The following is a 19,663-nucleotide window of genomic DNA, read 5'->3' as shown; positions in this document are numbered from 1 at the left end:
GCAGTGAAGATTGCTGGAGACAAATTTCCTGGTTTTAATCTTTACTAGTTACATGACCTTAATCAAGCTCTCTCTGTAGCTCAGTTTCCTCATCTAAAAATTGGAGATAATAATGGTATCTACTTCATAGGTTGATGTGAGGATTGAGTTAATACATGTAAAGTGCTTGGAACAATGCAGTACAGTTCTGTAACTAATACTCAGTGTTAAGCATTATTACTTTTTTTTTTTGGCATTATGGTTATCTTTATTATTATTGAATGAAAGCATGGGGGGAGGGGGGAGATCTATTCTCCAGACCATTACATTTTATCATACATGTACTGGCTCCTAGACAAAATACTATTTACAATTTTACTCTCACACACAAATTTGAATAACTTATTTATAGTAAGGTCTTCTGTTGGGAAATTCATCAGTAATTAAAAACCAATTCTGAGAATAGGAGCAGTTTTCCCTGAAAGGCCAGCTCAGTTCTCAGAAATGTCTCAGACGTGGTCTATGGAAGCCGATTTCCTGGCCATTCGAATAGGAAGTCAGGATATCGCCTCCTAAGCTGCCACAGAAAGAGCAGTGAAAATGAATTCGTGTAATTGGCACTCTGATGAGAACGCCTGGATGCCTGATGTGAAATTAATTATATTAACTAGAGAAGCAATTACGTTGTCTCAGAAAAAATATTTAACTTAGCCCAGATCACATTTAAAATTAATAACACTCTCGTATATTAGGTAAATATATGTAACTCTTTGAAAAACTTATTCACATGCCATTGTTTGACAAGTGGTTATGCTTTATCAAGTTCAACCTGGAAGATTTTAGTATTCTGGGTAGTTCTTTATATTTGTTCATTTGTTTTTGCTTCTCTGTATGTCCAGCCAAAACCAATTATATTATTAATCAAAAATATTTTCATTTAGCACTTTATCATACTCATCTATAAATGATCCAAGTAAATCCTATCAAGCATATTACTTAATGCAGGAATAAGTGTTAAGACATCTGTGAATTCTATACTTCAGTAGTTGTATCGATTATAGTTAGGAACGTTTACAAGGCAACTACACAGAATGGTGAAGAATCTCAATATTAACCCATGTTCTCCGAGACTGAAGACTAGAATTCTCAAAGGCAAGACTCCGCAACTCCATTTCCATTTCGACAGCTAAACAGAGGTGACAAATTACAAATTGGATGTGGTAGGTTAGGTGTACTTTGCTTACATAATAGTTGATATTTGAATACTTCTTATTTTCTCTTCATTTCACACAGTACTTAGCACTCTCTTAAAATCTTTCAGTCATTACCTCCTTAACTCTTGTAATTCTAAGATAGATGCCAGGATAGATGCCCGAGAGGCCATTGAGTTATCACCCGAAGGAAGTATCAGAGGCAGTGTGCACCGTTCGTCTGCCTTCGGGCTGAATTGCACAAGTAAAACTCCATGCTTGCACAGTCGCCTCTCTGAGCAGTTGAGATGTATGCGTGATGAATGAGGTGTATTTGAACACCAGAGGAAAGTGCTTAGTTAGAGTTAAGCTTGGTCCATTTTTCATGTCAGGAATTCTCCCCTCAGGCTTGAGCATGAAACCAAGTCCTTTGACGAATATCAAATGATCCTCAGCTTGGGACAACGTATATTAGAAATTAATCCAGAACAGGTGCCCCTTGGCACAGAAATAAGATGCCTCTCTGTGGATGAAAGCTGAACACAAATAAACTTGGCCATCTGAATGGGGAAAGAGGCAATATTAAAAAATCTATTTCATTGAAGTATCTTTATAGTTACTGTCAGGGAAGGGGTGTCCAAAGAGAGATCATAGGATGAATGATGTCCAGGAAGGAGGTAAAAATCAAAGCTAAATATTAAACACAATTCATTAGTGGTGAAGATGGGATCATCCAATCCCAAAACCGTTACTTGTGGGACATGGAAAAGGAAGAGGAAATTCTGGATTTTTCTAGTGTTTGTTGTCCCAGAGACAGGAGGCTTGCCCTAAATCTAGGCTGTGTTATAAATGAGTTAAGAGTAAGGCTTTGGACCAGTCAGTTTGCTGAACCTCTTGGTTTCCCATTTATAAAATGAGAAAAAATGGAGATGATGAAGACAATGATACCTACCTGCTAGGGTGGTTGAGATGCTTAATGATGGACCATGTGTAAGGCGCCTGGTACATGAACCAGTAACTGCTGGTTTCTATTCTCTGTACAGAGTAGAAAGGAGACAAATGAGTGCAAGAGGCTCATCTCCCTCCTGACTTAAGGAAAATGCTAATTGCCACTAACCTTCCCTTAGCCCTGCAAAGTGTTAGTCGCATTATGAAGGCATTTAATCCTCCCAAATTCTCCCTTTCCAATAACACCTCTCTCAGGTTTGCTCCCCTTTCCAGGGTTCGCTGTTATGCACCTGCATTTTTTACAGTTGTCATCATAGTGACTACATGCTTTCCTATTCAAATATTTTCATTTTCCTTTGCATCTAGGCTCCTGTTGGGCCATGCATTGTGCTCTTCTGTCTGCTGTGATTTGGGGAGAGCCTTGGATCAGAGCAAATCAAAGCATTTTGTCTGAAAGGACCTGAGCCTTTTCATCTTGAATTTCCACTCTGGATCACTCATTATCTTGGAAAGCATTTGGCCCCAGCTTCAGTCTTTCCAAAATGAATAAAAATAGACAAGGTCCCAACCTCCAAGAGTTCACAATCTCATACAATCCAAATGGATGGAGACCGGGCATAACTCAGGCAAACAAGTTTTGAAATATTGCACAAATTAAATTGTTTGTGTACACTGGGGAAGTGCAAGGGGTGAACACACTTTGGGCTTGGTAGGGTAGCCTTTCTCTTGTCTCTCTATTGAACACTTAGTATTTTTTTCTCTACTTGGCCCCCAGACATAAAAGCTAAGAAAAGGAAGAAGTTCTTGACCCTCAATAGTGGATCGAAATTATTATAACCGATGCACAAATATCATGATATATGCAAAATGTATGCAATATGACATTTTCATGAGTTCTGAAGATGGAAAATTGCAAACATTTATGATCTTTTGAGATTGTATGTTCCTCCTTTTCTCCCATCATGTTTAAAGCAAATGACAGATGAAAAGAGAACAAACTTTGAATAACTGAGCAGAAACTGAAAGCATAGAAGGACAATGCTGGAGAGTAGTGAAGGGAGAAAATCTGGAACTGTATACTTAGTCACGGATTTATTTTCTGTCTCCTCTGCTGAAACAGTAGGGGTGCTGGTGGCCTTGTTCAAGGTTACCCATGTACTCCTAAGTGCCTATGGGAGGGCTGGTCCTTAGTAGGTGCTCAATAATATCTGTTAAAGAATAAGAAAATAGAGAACAAAATCTCAACCTCCTGAGGCTGCAGGGTTGGTAAAGTTGGGTACGACGGCCCCTACTGGAATTACAAGCACACGCATAGAGCATTCTGGCTCTCAGCAGCCATGATATCCTCTAAGGTCATTTGAGGGAGAACTTTGACCCCAGGAATTGAGATTTCACAGCATCTCATTGCTTAAATTCACAGGAGTAACACTCCCACTTACTGCAAAGACTGCGTGCTGCATGGCCACCTGACTCCATGTTTAGAGCTATAATTTGGAACCACTACCCAGTTAGAAGGGGAATCCAGCATCTCTGCATCTTCATTTTCTTTTAATAACATTCGAATAGGGAAACTACTTTGCTTACTGTGACCTCTCTGGCGATGTATAGTATATGTCATTTTAAAGTCCTACTACATTTAAATTTAAACTACACAGCTCTCAAGAATAATATTTTTTAGCTACTGAGATTAAGCATATAGTTAGCAGAAGGAAAGGACCTGGTCCCTGGAGTATTGCGGGAAACCTGCAAGAGAAGCAGAAAATCATAATTGTGTCATTGTGGCTAATGCAATACCTGAGCAGGTTGATTGGATTCTTGAATTTATATGGAAAAATTTTAGAGATTTCTGTAGTTCATAGAAGTCCTTTGCATGAGCAATTAGTGTCTTTAATAAGTCCCCTCCCCAGTAAGTGGCATCTCAGAGTCTTCTGACTACCTTAGCATGAATCCTTTATTTATAGAGGAAGCTGTCTGGAGAATATTAAAAAGCCCCCCCCCCCTTTCCCCCCAACCCCGCAAAAAAAAAAATCAATAATTCAAAACTTGTAGCTGGTGCTATTTTAGTGGCTGACAATTTTGAGCAGACTCTTCATTTTTCTTAACAAATTGCCAAGTGGAAATGTCTATGACAACAGCCTTGGGAAGGCACAAGAGATGCTCAACGTTTAACCCCTCCTCCACTGCTTTCAACGTTGTAGTCCTGTGTGTGCTTGACATTTTGCAGATATACCTAAGTGCTGATTGTGACATGAAAGCCTCAGGACTTTCCACTAAAGAGATGAGATGGAAGAGGGGTAAGATTGCCAAATGTAGCAAATAAAAACACAATTGCTCAGTTAAACTTGAACTTCAGATAAATCAAGAATACTTTTTCAATGTGTCTTCTATGCAGTACCCTGGACATACTTATATTAAAAAATTTATCCATCGTTTGTCTGAAATTCAAATTTAACTGAACATCTTGTATTTTACCTGGCGATCCTAGGAAGGGTTTTCCTGGGTAGGGAGTTGTGCCCCTGAAATCTCAGTGAGTGCTTCTGTACAGAAAGAAGACCTGGGATCCACCCAAAGCCAGCTAGAGTACATGTCTTCAAATGAAAAACAATTCTACCCTTTGCTGTGCTGGTGGTGGTTGTTGTTTGGAGAGAGGCTCATCTTTGCTTGTTTATCTTTATTCGAGATAAAGTTTACCTAGGAGAGCAGCACGGTAGAGTATAAAGGGCACCCACTTTGGCACCAAAGTGCGCTGGATGTAATTCCAAGTCTGACATTTATTCACAATGTGACCTCAGACTAATTAATCTACATTTGCTATTAGAGATGATAAATACCTATTCTGTACACTTCCTAGGCTGGAGTGAGAATTGAAAGGGAACATAAAGCTACTAACACAATGCCCCATATACAAAACAATGCTCATTGGGGCCCCATTTCCCACCATGATTAACTCCTTAGTAAAGGAAATGCTGGAATTATTATAGTCCCACACTTCTTAGTAAAGCATCGATGGGTAGATTTTCTTGCTACAGATCTTTCTTGTTCACTTCTTTATTTAATGCGGTCATGTGTCACTTAATGAAGGGGATATGTTTGGAGAAATGCAATGTTAGACAATTTCATTGTTGTGTGAACATCATAAAGTGCACTTACACAAATCTAGATGGCATAGCCTACTACAACCCAGGCTGTATGGTATAGCTTATGTTGCCCTTAGGCTACAAGCCCGTTATAGCATAGTATTGTACTGAATACTCTAGGCAATTGTAATTCATCATGCTACGACATTACGACATCTGTGACGTCTCTAGGTAATAGGATTTTTCAGCTCCATTATAATTTTATAGAACCACTATCACATGTGTGGTCCATCATTGACAGAAACATCATTATGCAGTGCATGACTGTATTTTTTATTAATATATAACTTCCATGTGGTAAAGGTCACAAATATTCAGTGCACAATCTGATAAATTTTTTCATTTGTATACAGTCTTGGGATACAGGCAAGTCAAGACCTGGAACATTCCCATCTCCCCAGAAGTTTCCCTCACCTCTTCCCAGTCAATACCACCTTCCCCAAGGCAATCACTATTCCCACTTCTATTATTATAACCACTATTGGCATAAATTAGTTTTCTCTATTCTTAAAGTTCGTATAAATGAATGAAATCATACACAATGTTTACTTTTGGGTCTGGCCTCTTTCACATAATACTGTATGTTTCAGATTCATCGATATTGTTGTGTGTATTGGAAGTTTGATTTTTTTTTTCATTCCAGTATAATATTCTTTTGTATGCATATACTACATTTACTTATCCATTTTATTGTTGATGGACATTAGGGTTTTTTTCCAGTTTGAATTCTTATAATTAAAGCCACCATGAACATTCTTGTACATATCTTTTCATTAGCATCTGTATTCATTTCTCTTAGGTGCATAGGAGTAGAATAGCTGGGTCATGGGATGTCTGTGTTCTCACTCTCTCCAACTCCAGGTGCATAGCTTGCATTGCACACTTGCAAATATTTTTTTTTAAGAGGGAGTGAGAGACGAAGTGAGTAAGAAAGGTAAAAAGGAAGGAACTGCTATCCTAGCTCCTTCAGCAGACCTCACCATACATAGAGGTAAATTTTAGATTAAGCTTTAGATTTATATGTCACTGCAGAAGAGGGCCCTGAATTTAGGGGAAGAGCTTCTTTAACACAGTTCAGAAAACAGAATCCATAGAAAAGTTTGGGCCTTATACACTAGTCACATATGAGTGATGCAGTCAATTTAATTTAAGTTTAAATAAATAAATGTCATTTAATTTAAAGAAAGAATGGTAGTTTCATGTTATCTAAAATTTATGTTCAAACCTTCACATTCATTTATCTTACATTCAGTTATAACAATATTTTTATCAATTGTCTAGTTGCTCCAACTGTCACATCATAGCAGATTGACTATTAGACACATAAAAATACTTCACAGACAAGTCAGATTTTAAAGGCCTAAGATACACTAAATGTCATTAATGTGGTTTCTATTTTGGAAAGAAATAAAATATATTGAACTTTATGAAAAACAAAGTTTTTATAAATAGGGACAATATAACTCCCTTGGGCAGTTTGTGCCTCTTGCTGCAATTTCCTACTATAGGGCTAAAGTTCTCCCTCCTGTATTAGGAAGGTGAGTGTTGCTGCATTTTGGCACTAGCAAAAGATAACTTGACCTTGAGCTCACTCACCACCTGCACTTATCCTCCTCTGATGTTAGGGCTAAACCATGCAGTTATGGGCATTCCACTGTTGAAGCTACTGAGGGAAGGAGACTTATGGGACAAGGTCAGGGAGAAGCAGAGTCCACCAAAACATGAGGTCTTTCAAATAAAACTCCAAAAATGTGGTGGTAAAGTACAATCATTTGTAAATTGTTGGGAAATAGATTATTCTGCCTAAAAATATTTTTAGCACTGAAATAATCAGTAATACCAAAAGCCCAGCGCCAGGATTATAAGATTAAGCACCAAGCGGGCATATTTATAATGTCACAGGGAGTTGAACGGATGAGGGTTCTGGTATGGTTTTTGTTCATTCAAAACCCATCTAGCAGAAAACTAGTCCAGTTTCTGTACAGGATGGAACCAGGTCAATAGAAAGGGAGGGAGATGTGATGCAAAAGAAACCAAAGGGTCGGTCCCTGATTTCTAGAATTGAGGCATTAAAGCCCTCCCTAAATTGTGCCTCTTCCACCAACCCCTTTCAAGGTGTCATGGAAATTGATTAGAGAACAGTATGGCCTTGGGAAGCAGCAGGCTCGGGTTCAAGTCTCAGACTTGCCACTTACCAGCTCTATGACTTTACGAATATTTACCTCTTGAGCTTTAGATTCCTTCTTTGAAAAGAGTGGCATGGACAGTGGCCACCACAGAATCCTTCTGAGGAAAGTTCAATAAACATTGGTTCTTATGCCCTCCCTCACCCGAGCCCAGCCCACCCCCTCCATTCTATTTTTCTGCTCAGATACCCTGAGTAGATCAATACATTGTTTCTTCCTCTTGAGATTGTCTTGTATCCTGATAGTGTTGTTTCACTTCCTGAGATGAGATTCTATTTAGAAAAAAAAAAATAGGATACTTCAGACTATGGTCTACGGTAGCTTTTGAAATATTATGGAAATGCAATTTGAAAGGGGGATCCTCAGGGTAGATCTTTCCCATATAAAAAAGAAACCAGGGGAAGTGAGGCTTAAATTAACTGCAATGTTAATAGATTTTAGTTTAAAAAAATTAAATCTGCTCCTTAGTTTTCACTGTATTTTGTAGATAACAAATACCCAGTAGAGCCAACAGGTGTTGAAATGAGTTATAATGGTCAGTCTAACTCTGCACGCAAGGTAAGCAGAGTCCAAACCCATTATCTGCACAAAAACTATCCTTAACAACCACAAAGCAATGAAACAAAGATGGCAAATATATAAATCTTTGCTTCTTAGAGAAAACTGAAAATGGTTTCAAACTAATTTTAGTGCAGCAAAATGTTGATAAAACCTGGTTTTTATTTTTTTCATTCAATAACAAATGTTCATTGACCATCTTCCTCAGACTAGGCATGAGATTAAAGATAAATTACTTGCAGCATCCCTGTCCTGGAGGACCTCACTGGCATCCAGAAAACAAGAGACTTATGGTTATTTATTATAATAATAGAATGTGAAAAGCAAGAATACAACATATCGGGGAACACAGAACAGAGAGCAATTTAGAGGAAAGGAATTTCTTCGAAGAAGAAAAAAAATGTCTGAGAAAGTAACACACTGAATGGCAGAATGTTGGGTGGGTACGAGCCTTAGATAAGTTATTTAACTTCTCTATTTCTTGATGGACTCAGCTGTAAGATGAGGATAATAATATCGTTTACCTCCTGAGATTGTTGGCAGTATTAAATGAGTTAAAATAGTGGTTCGCAAACCACTGTGTATCAGAATCACCTGGAGTTAAGGCTTAAGCCTACAGCTATGAATCAAGAGTTTCTGATGCAGCAAATCTAAGGTGAGCCTCTAGAATTTGCCTTTCTAGCAAGCTCCCAGGTGATGCTGATGCTGCTAGACAGGGTGGAACACTTAGAGAACCAGCGTTAACATAAGTGAGGGGCTCAGAACAACTCCTGGCACATGGCAAACATTCAGTAAGTGTGAACTACCATTTATGGGCTTTTGGGCTGGGTTCAAAAGCACGAGTAGGAGTTTGCCAGGTGGAGGAAGACATTCCAAGTACAGGGACTCTCTAATCCAAGAACACTCCAAGGCCAAGAGGCAAAAGAAACAGCACAATGTTTCGGGGATAAATTAGAGATTAGGTGTAGCTGGAATATGGGTTAGGGAGAGCCAAGATGAGACTGAGAAAGCGTGTTAGAGGAGAACACTTTGTGAGTGCCTGTTTAAATCATGACTTGATAAGCCCCTTATGTCTCAGTTCTCTCTCAGGTCTTATCTCTTACAAGATTTCGGCTATTGGAGGGCAGGCATGAGATCACACAGTGAGCGTTTGATAAATACTTGCGGGCTGAATGTGTATTAACAGAAAAGGTAACATGTGAGTCAATTACAAAGAGCAGCAGCTGAACAGGTAGCAATTGCCTAACTTGAAAAACTCAGAGCAGAGCGCTGAGCTGCTTAGGCCTGACACAAGATTTGAAAGCAGCTGAGCAGCTGAAAACTGTCTCCTTTCATTATTTCCTCCCAACAAAACAGGGAAAATCCACAAAGCAATTTTATCTCCTGAAAAACAATTACAACTGGGCAGGGAAAGAACACTACAAAAACCTTGGAAATTTCCTGAGAGTCGAGTTATATGAAATCCAGCCAGAATTAATCACCCTTGTTGCAGCTGATCCTTAAATGGAGAGCTTAATCTCACTTTTATTTTCCATGTAGAATAATTTGGAGAGGTTTTGAGAAGTGCAAGTCAAAGCTTCTTGGAGTTCAAGGGATACCTCAGAGTTAAAAAGAAATGTAAAACAAGGTTACAAAAGCTAACGCGCTTTTGAATGTTTATAAAACACCCTGTAAGTTCACCCTTTTAACATAAAATGTAAAACGTAAAATAATTGTTATCATGGACTAATAAAAGACTTTATGTTAAAAAATACACACTAAGTTTTGGAGGTACGTCGTCAGACTGTGTGATGAAGGTAAGTTATTCCTGTCTTCCCTCTGTCTCTCTGAGACTGTGTATGGTGGCCTCAGTAAGCAGAATGTCAGAGGTCCGAAGAGGAGGCCTGGACCCGATGGCCTTTCTGGTCCTATTGTGACAGGCTTTGGCTAGCAAAATCAAAAAGAATTTAACATACCTCAGGCATTCATCAGAGGAGGGAGGTCTTAAGGAATTCTGTCTGATCTGTATAGGCCGGCAAGGGACGGGGTCCCGGGCTATGTCTGTCTCGTGTGAAAATGGAGTGCGTCATTGAAGGTCCAGAGAAAGGAAGCAGTTAAGAGGTGCCAAATGGCCTGCGTTAGGCTCTTGGCTCTGCCTTCGCTGGGCAAATCACCCAACCACTCTCTCCCTCAGTTTCTTCGTCTGTAAAATGGGGTTGATAATAGTTCCTACCTTATAGAGTTATTGTGAATGTTAGATGAGTTAAGTCTTCAATGTCACTTCTCCCTCAGTTTCTTCGTCTGTAAAATGGGGTTGAAAATAGTTCCTGATGTCACCCACCCAGTAGGCAATAATCAGATGCCTACCAGCTCTGTGGCCTTACGAAACTCACTTAACCTCTCTGGGCTTCAGTTTTCTCAGGAAATGAGGGGATAGGATGGGTTTATCTTCAGGAATCTGTACTCTGTGACTCTGCTGTCAACGTGCTTCCTTAAAGTAGGAAGAGAAATAAGGGGATGAGGAGGTGCGAGGGACTAACTTTTGCCTCCCCGCCCCTCATGAATTTTGGTCATGAATTCCTGAGCTATTTCAGAGTTTAAACTACGCTTTGAGAACATTTTATTTGCCTTGGGAAACGTGATTTGTTCATGACAGTTTGCACATAGCTCGTGTTTATTTGTCAAACGTCATTTTTTAGGAGGTACATCAATATTAAGGTTTAATTCTTAGCACTAGGTAGTTCCAGGTGAAAAGCTTTATGTAGGGGAAGTGGCAGCAGAAATAACAGCTTTTATGGTCAAGTGAGTAGGGAACTTAAAGGCAGGATTCTATCTTCAGCAAGCCCTCGGCGTCACTGAGTCCTAGGAGCCACCATTGTCCCTTTGACCTTCCCTCAAGAGACAGGAGGCTGAGTGCAGTGGTGAATGGCATGGACTTTGGTCCCACTGAGACAGATGTGGGTGCCATGCCCAACTCGGCCACTTATGGCCGTTTGGTCTTGGCCATGTAACTCGACTTTCCTAAGCCTCACTTTCCTTATATGTAAAGTGAGAGTATTAATAATACCTACTTCTTGGTTGTTGTAAGGGTTAGATTTTTTAAATGTAAGTTGTATGCTTACTGTAATGTTCAGAGTAAGTGCTCAATAAAAGTGAGCTTTCATTATAGGCAACATAAAGAAATTAAAATTGTTAAGCCAACATCATTGTTGTGATATAAATATACAAAGACTATATTCAACACTAAATCTCCCTTGTGTCTCCCTTTATACACCTTTGCACTGATATAGTTTAATTTCGTGTTTAAAATAGGTCAATTAAAGCAAAATAATCATGAAGAAATAATGCCTCAAATTCTTCTATCACAATTTACAAGGCAATTTTTTAAATTAAATTTATTGGGGGGGCGTTGGTTAATAACATTATATAAGTTTCAAGCGTACATATGTTGCCCAGGGAAGGTTTCCCAGAAGTAGTACTGTACTCGAATTGATATTTGAAGAAAAAGTAGGCTGCAAAGTAGGCACTTGGAGGAAAAGTAGGTAGTGGTGAACCCTCGTGCAAAAGAACAGAAGCTCAAAATAATGTTGCTGGTAAGGTAGAAATATCTGTACAGCTCAAATTCAGCATCTTACATTCTGAGGATGCATTCATTTATTCCTTTAACAGTTCTTTATTAGCATCAACTATGTGTGAGGCTCTGGAAGCTCGAGGCCCCCATAACCTGGTCTGCAGGGTATCCACAGGCAGTTGGAAATGCTGACAGGGAACTCAGGAGCAAGCTAGAGACAGTATGTGAGCAATAGCAGAAGCCACTGCAGTAGATCAAGTCACACCCAGAAGGAGAGAGTCGTGAGAGACGGGAGAGCTGAGGACGAGCCGCAGAGTCGACATTTAAGAAGGAGACAGAAGATGCAAGGTCAGCAAAGATTAGAAAGCAAAAGTCAAAGACTGCAGAGGACAATCAGGAAAGAGGACAAAAATGAGTGTGAAGCCAACACCATAACATCCCACAGAGGAGTCAAAAACGATGAAGAGCAACAGGCAGCCACGGGAAAGGACTGCTGGGAAGTTACCTCTGGTTTCAATGAGCACGGTTTTAATGCCTTATCGGGGAAAAAAGCTAGACAGTTGTTGGTTGGAGAGTAATGAGAGGTAAAGAGGGGAAGCCTCTGAGAGCAGATCACTTCCGTAAGCTTGGCTGGGAAAAAAAGGTTGAATCTGGGGCTAGCCAAGGGCTGAGGGTACAACTGAGGGAGAGGTTTTTTTTGTTTGTTTTTCTGGGTTGTTGTTGTTTTTGTTTTTTGTTTTGTTTTTGTTTTTGTTTTTTTAAAGGTTCAGAACAGGAAATCAACAGTATAAGAAATCGTTCTTCCAGATGATTTTGAGTTGATGGCAGTAACATCATACCATCAGTTTTAATGGGAACGATTAACTCAGTGCTCTGTGGGTAGGAATCTTGATTTGTGGCAAATAAATTGTTGTAAAGGTTAGATTAACAGAAGTTAATTACTGGTTTACAGAATGAAGCAAACTGCTTGAACAAATAAGAAAAGTTAATTGGCTCAGAAAAGTCTGAAGATGGAAATAGTTTTAAGTGCAACTGGATCAAGGGGATTAGGATTTAATCTCCCTCCATTTCTTAGCTCTGCATTTTCCTGTTTGGTGCCACTCTGAGGCACAGAGGCACTCAGGAAGCATTCTCTTCTCATTTGAATAAAATTCTCAGGACAAATTCTTATTAGCCAAATTGAGTCACGTGCCCATTCCCCACCAGTGATTCCAGTGCTGTTAGCAGAAAATTTGGGAAAGAGGCTGGGTCAGCTCAAACAAACAAACAAACAAATATTAAAATAAACAAACAAACCAGATGTCCACCACCACTTGTGACCATAACATATGGACACTTTGGATTAGGGGACACTGAGGATGTCCAGGCTGGTGGCCTCTGTTTTGTGCATGAGGGAGGAGACGTGATTTGACAATGCTATGTAAGCTTTGCAGCAGCCTCCATGGATCTCTGTACTTCCACCTACCCACTCCCAACTCCCTTTATCCCATTCCTTCAGAGGTGAGGAGGAATGAAAGTCATTCAGGTGAATTAAAAGAAATGCTTATCATGAGATGGAAAGAGGTCCCACGCAGAAGTAGAAATACCTGCAGGTGTGGTAGGAGGGAGGGAAGCCAAGAAAACTCAAGTTATGTCAATCTGAGAAAATAGCTCTTCATTGATTACTTACGGAAAGAAAAGCCCAGTAAAGATATAAGAACAAGCTAAGCTCATAGAAGGTGCTGAGGAAAGCTAGTTTATTCTCGGTGTGTCTCCCTATTTTTATAATTTGCCTCAACTCTTCTTCAGACAGGAATGGTTGGTCCCAATAGTGTTGCCTGGAGAGAGACACTGTCTCTCTATTCACTGGAACGTCTCCAGGGAGGTGTTAGAGAAGGTGCTGGTGAGCAAGGGCAGGTAGCCCGCCTGGCTTTCTGAACGAGGATGATTAATGTGCATGTGGACATGCAGGGAGGCTTTATCCTCAGAGCACATTTCAGAAATAAAAAAGCAAGCAAAGCCGATTACGAGGAAAATAAATTTGCTGGAACCAAGTTGTAGAAACAAACCCAGGAGAGAAGTGAAGGCTACAAGCTCTTCAGAATCTGACTGTCCCAGAGCTCAGAAGTGGATACTGGGTATGTTTGTCGTCTGCCAACTAGGGCGCCCCCATAGCCCAGGAACAAAGGGCAGAGGGGGTGGGCATGGGAGCCACCGTTCCGAGGAGCTGCTCCCACCCTTACAGTCCACTTGGAAAGGAGGCAGACGCCTCCAGCTTAGAGTGTGAAGGAGGCCTTGACCTCACTCACTCCAGAATTTTGCCCCTTGAATTTGGGTATAGTACTATGGATGTTTGGATGTTTCCAGAAAACCTGCTCCTTCAAGTTGGTCTGTCTATCCCCTCTCAGCCCTTCTGGGCCAGGTTAAGCCCTGCCTCCTCCGTGACCCCTTCTCTGGGCAACCATGCTCCAGGGCTCCCTCGCCCTTCCTGCGTCATCCATTCGACGCTTAAATCGGGTCCTGCTTCACTGTTTTCCCTTCTGTGTGCATTTGCCTCATCTCTCCGGCATTCAGGGTCTGGGAGACATAGAATCGTCGAGGGCACCGCCCTTGGCTGATTCATTTTGGGGTCCCTAGAACCCAGCACAGTGCCTGGCAGATAGTTGATGCTCAGAACATGTTTATTGGTTGGATGCTCCTTTGTCTTAAGATAGCTTCAAGCCCAGGAACCAGGAGGGCCAAGAGCCGAGCCAACCTCGGCCAAAGCCGGAAGTAGAAGACCAGGGACAGAAGGAGGAGGGCCTAGGAGAGAAAGTTAAATATCCCCAACCCCTCAAGCTCTTTGACAGTTTCTGCTGAAAATCCCAGAGCTGAGGGAGCTCCCGCATGTAGGGATCAAGCTTCCTGTGCGATTTCCAGCCGACGACTTGCGAGGAAGGGTTTGAGGAGACCTGCCGAATAGTTCGTTTCGAGCCCTCCCGAGATGAGCTCCACATGAGCGCTCCGTGGAGTGTGGTGAAGATGACACTCCTGCTGGTGAGTCGGGGCGCTGTCCACTCCTGAGCCGGGTTCTGTCAGTCTGTGAGCTGCCCTCTGGCTGTTCACTCATTCATTCGTTCATTCAACAAATATTTACTGGGCTCCTATTACACCTGCCAGCTCTTCTCTGGGCACTGGGATATAGCAAAAAACAAATCCAACAAAAACCCCTGTCCTTATAGAGCTTACATTTTAGTTGAGAGAGAACAGATAATAGGGAAGACGAGGAAAATGGGTACTATGTCAGGGGATAGTAAGTGCGTAAAAATAAAGAAAGGAAGGTGGAAGCAGGTGTTGGCGTGGGAACTATTTTTATCAGGGTGGCCAGGGAAGGCATCTTTGTGAAGGTGACACAGGAGCTGAAGGAGGTGAGAGAGCCAGCCCTCTGATGGTCTGGGGAAGAGCACCAGGTAGAGGGAAGGACCTGTGCACGTGCTCAGAGCAGGAGCATGTCCATCATGTTCAGGAAAAGCCAGGGCACCAGGGAAGTGACTGCAGAAGGAACCAGTGGGGAATAAGAGCGGAGGTCTGGGAGGCAGCGGGGGTCTGGGAGGCAGCGGGGGCCAGGCCCTAGGGAGCTCTGTGGGCCTCCGGGTGGCGGAGATCTGAATTCACAGGAGAGTTCTGAGCAGAGCAGTGACGGGATCCGACTTGTGTTTTAACAATATCCCTCTGGCATCTAAGGAAGAAGCAAGGTTAGAGGCAAGGAAACTGCCACGAGGCTTTGTAATGATTAAAGAGAGGGTGGTAGCAGTGTAGGTGGTAAGAAACAATTCATTCCTGGGTGTATTTTGAAGGTAGAGCAGACAGGATTTAATGCCCGATGGAGTAGGGGTGGGGTGTGAGACGAAGGGAGGAGTCAGGACTGATGCTGCCTTAGTCTGTTTGGGCTGCTATAATAAAATCCCACAGGCTGGATGGCTTATAAACAACAAAAACTTATTTCTCACAGTTCCGGAGGCTGGAAGTCCAAGATCATGGCCCCTGCATGGTCAGGTGAGGGCTCTCCTCTGAGTCTCAGACTTCACATTGTATTTTCACTTGGTAGAAGTGGTCAAGGGAGCTCTCTGGGGTTTTTTTTTATAAGGGAATTCATCTCATTAGGTCATGAGAGCACTCATGAACTGATCATCTCTCAAAAGCCCAGCTACTAATGCCATCACATTGGGCCCTGGGATTTCAACATACGAATTTTGAGGAAGCACAAAAACTTGGACCATGCCAAAAGCCAAGGTTTTAGCTTGAGTGCCTGGAAAGATATGGTTGCTCTGAGTCATCTTTCCAGCAAGTTCCCTTTCTATGCCTCGTGATTCTAGATATAGGTGTTGCTACTGCAAGCACATCAGCTACCGAACGGTCACGTTGCAGCAAGGTGACTTTCTGCTTCCTGATACCTTCACATCAGCTAAGGTCTCTAAATACATCAAATCCTCCAGGATCTTCTTCTTTCTCGTCCACTGCCAGGGAAGAGAACAGAAAACCAAGGCAACCAACATGTAGCAGTTTCTGTGTCTCGGCTGATTTGGATTATATAGAAATATCATCATTCTCCTTCAAAGTGACTTGATTTGGTTTGTGAATCATGTATTCTACACGTAGCCAATATTTATTTTTAGAAGTGATATGCATTCTTTTTGGCACTGAGCATTCTTTTGGGAAGCCCTGAATGATATTTGAATCCTTCTGACTTAGATTTAAGAAAACCAAGGCCTCAGCCTCAAAACAACACAACTAGTTTACAGAAAACCAGAATTCAATCTCAGTCTCCAGGTCAAATAAAATCCTAGAACACTTATCTGAAATTATCGCTAAATTGAGGGAAGTTAAGGATAGATATAAATTCAAAGAACAATAAAATATATCCTTAAAGAGATTGAAACCTAGGGAGACAGGTTAAATAACCTCCTCTCTTTCCTCCCCACCCCTTCTTTACTCGCCTCCTTCCTTTCAGAAACATACATTCAACATCAAATGTTGTAGGAATTATGCAAGATGCTAGGGATACAAATACACAAAATAGATCCGGTTCCTGCTCTTGGGGGGCATTGTCAGCCAAGGCAGACTGGCCTCTAAGTTGACTTATAGCAAGAGGTAGGAAAAAATCAATTTTAGAAGAAAGCCAAGAATGAAGAGCCATTAGACCACAGGAAAAAGGTGTATTTAATACCGAGTTTGAGGAGTAGGGAATTTTGCAGTGATGTGGTGATACCTGAGCTTGTTAGTTAAAGAATGGAAATTTTGACCAAAAGGAGAAGAACATTTTAGACTGAGGGGACAGTGTAAAATCTACCAAATGCATGAGAGTTCTAGAGAACAGCCCGGGTGGCTGACACTGAAGGGGTTTCAGCGAGGAAGAGGTGGGCCAGGACCGTGTGATGAAGGGCTTGAAACCTCCGGTATTCAAGAAAAGCATTTGCTCACTCCTAGAGCTGCAGGTCGTGTTTCTCACAGGCAGGCGTTCTGACGTGAGTGCCCTCCAAGGGGGCTTGAAGGCAGGGAGAGGCAAATTGCAGGGTTCCCCAATAAGCTCCTCAGGGAAAGTTACAGAGTGTCACATCTAACTAAATCGGTAGACGCTGAGAGATAGAAGGTAACGACCAGCTTGGCCAGAAACACAAAGTGAGAACAGAACCTACTGGGGGAAAGTGGAGCAGCTAGAGCTGGCAGAAAACACAGGGAGTGGACCTAAGACTCTTTTCATGCCCACACCAATATCTTCTTGTCTCCAAAAAAGACGGGGCCTGGGTAAAATGAGAAAGGCCCATCCACTCGTTTGACATGCGAAGCGGTCCCCAAGACTCAAAGAAGAATTGCCCCATTAGCCTCACACAGATGCTTACCATTTTGATGAAGATTCATTTCTTTCACTGGGGAAAAAAAAAAAAAAGATAAAATGCAAACTTTTTTGAGGAAGCAGTGAGTGCAGCCAAGTTGAAAGGGCCCTGGATCAAGAGTCAAGAGACCTGACCTCATTGGATTCTTCACTTGAGTATGTGTGTGGCCTCAGGTATGACAGATTACCTCACCTGTTTCCCAGCGTGCTGGCCACTCCACAATCCTGGAGAGTTTTAAAATTTATTTTGATTTTCAGGTTCCAACCAGATTTACTGGATTAGAATCTCTAGAAGCTGGATTCAGAACCTGTATTTTATAGGTTTTTTGTGGTACTCATTTCCTGTCCAGGTCATTCTTGAGAACCATATAGGATTGCATTGTATGGCCCTCTCGCGGCTGGGTGGGGCTGTGTGACTAGTTCAGGCCACTGAGTTGTGAGTAGTAGGAGCCAGTGTCTGCTCTGGCTGGAGTATTGAATTGTCAGAGTAAGACAGTCCCCTTTTGCCTTTTCCCTCTGGCACTGTGATCAGCCACTTTGGGAAACCCTGAGTGACCATGAGAAGCAGAGCACCCTACCTAACTGCATTGGACAAGGAGCATGAGTGAAAAATAACCTTTGTCATTATAAGCCACTAAGATGGGACACTTGTTTGTTAGCACAGCATAACCCAGCTTAGACCAACTGATAATCATCTCAGGTGACTCACACAGCCAGCCGGACACCAGGCAGGCCTCTGAGAATTACTGGCTAGATGATCTTTCAGGGGCCTTCCAAATCTAAACTTTTTGGTTCTGAAAGCAGATTATTAGTTATTAACCTCTGAGAAGATGCTAACTGTCTGTCAGATCGGTAAGGCTCTTCTGAGGTCTTTCTGGGAGCTGAGGTTGCAGACAGGGAAGTGTGGGGAGATCAGATCAGAAAGGGGGGTATGCAGGGCAGGGGGTGCAGCAGAGCTCTCTGAGAGAGCAGCCATGCATGAGACTCATCTCACACTGGGCCGAGGGCCAACTCAGCGGCTGGAATGCCTACCTTTATTATTTCAATTTTTCCTGGCACTAAAATTTTTAAGTGAATGGATGGATAATCATCTTCGGGGATTTTCATCATTGGCGACGATGGTTTCTTAAAATTTTGCTGCTTAGAAACTCTTTTGTGATTCGAAGCCTAAGCTCCTTCGTACTGCAGTTTGGGTCTCCTCAACCCATTTTTAGGATGAATAACCAGCCTGGATTTCCTGGAACTGTCTTAGTTTTTTCTCTGAAAGTCCCAAGTCTAGGAAACTCCTCAGCCCTGAGCAAACTGGGACAGCTGGTCACCCCATGAGCCACTTTGTTTCTTTCCGATAACGTCACTATGAAGATAAACTCTCACCACCCAACCAACCCCACTCTGATAGTTGGCAAAGTTAGATTTCAAGCTCTTTCCATGTGCTCTAGCTCAAGTCAGGAAAAAAATAAACCCTCAACAGCTTCTGTTCTACAGAAAGAGGTTTACAGATTTCAATATGCCAGCCAAAAAGAAAAAAATATTCTCAGCTTGATTCTTTTGCCAGCTTGATAGGCAACGGCAGAGATGGGTGGTTTCCAACGGAGTTTTTCGCCCCTGAGCTGGTTTTGAACCTCACAGCTCTGCCACTTGACGGCATCCAGGTTTCCAGACGCTGGCAGGGATGCCACAGTCTGTCACCATCAGGGCCGCTTTGAATTTTTCTGTTCTGACAACTAGACAAGATGTCTTTTGAAGGGTGTTTCATACTTGGGTGGTTTGTTATCAAGAGAGATGAACCCCAGAGTAGATTTGCTTCAGGAAATATTAAATGTTGGAGACTGGTCTGTATCCTACTTGAAGGGTCTGCTTAAAGAGTTACAAGGTTAGAGAGTTTTTGTCCTGTAATTAAATCAATGTACCAACCTTTTGCTAAAAATGGTAACGAGGAACTGGGTGAGGAAGGCTGAATGGGAGCTTGTTGGAAAATGGCTGAAACCCTGAGCAGTTAAAGCTGATACAGCATTTGCTTCTTCCCTTGCTTATACAAGGTATTACGAAGTGACTAAGATGATTATATTTAACTTTAAGAAAATGCCTCTGAAGTGAACTCTTTGCCTGAATGTCCTTCTACTCTGCAGCCCAGTAGGAAAGAAGGATTTGGGGAAAAGCCAGATTTAGCTCTGTCACCCTCCTCCCTCCTTTAATCCTCAGTAGGCAATGGGTCCCAGACCAAAGGTTGTAGAAATGATTTGTCCCTGGGGACAAAAAAAGGC

At 41.9% G+C, this 19,663-nt stretch overlaps 1 protein-coding gene across 5 annotated transcripts in view; it reads left to right on the top strand.

Moving 5' to 3' along the window:
* The window catches only part of KCNAB1 (potassium voltage-gated channel subfamily A member regulatory beta subunit 1), a 314,248-nt gene that overhangs the window by 162,738 nt on the left and 131,847 nt on the right, over nucleotides 1-19,663 (top strand). The gene's annotated exons all lie outside the window — the stretch shown is intronic.

Source organism: Pteropus alecto, unplaced genomic scaffold, assembly GCF_000325575.1.
Source record: "Pteropus alecto unplaced genomic scaffold, ASM32557v1 scaffold81, whole genome shotgun sequence".
NCBI lineage: Eukaryota > Metazoa > Chordata > Mammalia > Chiroptera > Pteropodidae > Pteropus > Pteropus alecto.
The sequence above is the reverse complement of the archived record's forward strand: the minus strand, read 5'-3'. Positions and strand labels throughout refer to the sequence as shown.